We start from the raw sequence: 1,793 nt of genomic DNA, 5'->3' as shown, positions 1-1,793 counted from the left end.
ATGCTAGATCTCTGATGTTGGATTAAAGTTATACCACACCAATGAATGTGCATGTGTGTGTGTGTGTGTGTGTGTGTGTGTGTGTGTGTGTGTGTGTGTGTGTGTGTGTGTGTGCACGCGCACATACAGGTTTTTACAAGTGAGGAAATGAAATATGTGCATAATTGGTTCAAATTCTTATCCATGTATGCTCTTGAAGATCCATTTATTGCGACCGTAGGTCGCACTTTACTATCAAAACCACCACAAAGTGTAACTCCGTCCGTCCCTCCGTCTGTCTGTCAGTCTGTCTGTCACACCTCACACGTCACACTTTTTCCCTGCTTATATCTCCGCAACCGTTGCCCCGATCCATGCCAAATTTTGCACACACGTTCCTTGGCTGCCAAACTACAACCTCCAAGGACCCCCAGAGCTCCAGGGACCCCCAGGTCCCTGGGGGACCCCCAGATGTAAAAAATGACCAAATGCGCAAACATGACCAAATGACCACCCCAACGGGGCTGCTCACGGGGAATTCCCGGGGACCACCGACTCCTGGTGCTCCAGAACGGATGCAAAAGTGGTGGCGCCCCCAGTGGAGGACCCCCTACACTGCAGCTCACATAAAATGCCGTAACTCCGGCTAGGAGCGACCGGGACAGCCGGGGCCGGTACCTATTCGTCCGCCTTGCCGGCGCGGAGACCCCACCCCTCATTTCTCACATGGCCCTCTTCTAGCGCCACCATGAGGCCGATTCTTGCAAAACACATTTTTGGACACTGCTCCTACAATTTTCGCCCTAAAATCACGCAAATCGGTACACAGTATGTCTACACTCATCCCATCAACATGAATCTGTCCCATATAGCGCCACCTCCAGGCCGATTTTTAAAAACACATTTTTGGACACTACTCCTACAGATCTTGCCCTAAAATCACGAAAATCACTACACAGTATGTCTACACTCATGTCATCAACATGGATCAGGAAGATTTTGGCAAAACACATTTTTGCCCTATTTGTGGAGATAAGTGACCTACGGTCGCTTATCTCCCGATTAGGGAGCCTTACTGGTCAGTAGAGTGTGTGTGTGTGTGTGTGTGTGTTTGATTCTGGAAAAAGTTACTACCGAAACATTGTGAGTGATTAAAATGTGTTGCCTTTATTGAGCAAGTGAAGTCAGTGTTTGGTTAATTATTTTATTCTTTGATCTATGCAAGAGAGTCAAAAATGGATGAAATGATCAAAATTGTTATATTTAAATGTAAGGGGGCGATCACACAGAGATACGTCGTCTCAGGCGCAGATGCTTCAAAAACGTTTGCAAAAGTTGTTTTTGCCCATCTGACAAAACAACTTTGGTGCACTTGTGGACCTGACCTGTGTACATAACCGGGTGATCAAATAATTGATAAAATGAATTCAAGCAGATAAAACTTTCATCTGCATTTATCATTACATCATTATGGGGAACCAGATTGACAGGCTATATGGATGTCTTTGGACAGTGAACACGTAAAAAAATAGTGTGGCATGTTGTCATCATTATTAGGCACTAAAACTAGTTATACTTTAGGACAAACATGACATTACAATGTTATAGACTATGGGCTCTATTTTAGTCCATGCCTTACCACGTATCCCTAAACATTTCTGCAATTTTCTAGAATTTTGAAAAACATTTATGAATATTTCAAATAGCTGATCTACAAATTCACCATGTGTCGATGTAGATTGGCTATTTGAAGTATTTTAAAATGTTTTTCATAATAGTAAAAAAGGGCAAAGAAGTTTAGGGATCACTTTCTC

The sequence above is a fragment of the Nannobrachium achirus genome (genome assembly GCF_963921795.1).
Source record: "Nannobrachium achirus genome assembly, contig: SCAFFOLD_184, whole genome shotgun sequence".
Taxonomy (NCBI): Eukaryota; Metazoa; Chordata; class Actinopteri; order Myctophiformes; family Myctophidae; genus Nannobrachium; species Nannobrachium achirus.
This window is presented reverse-complemented; position numbering follows the sequence as displayed.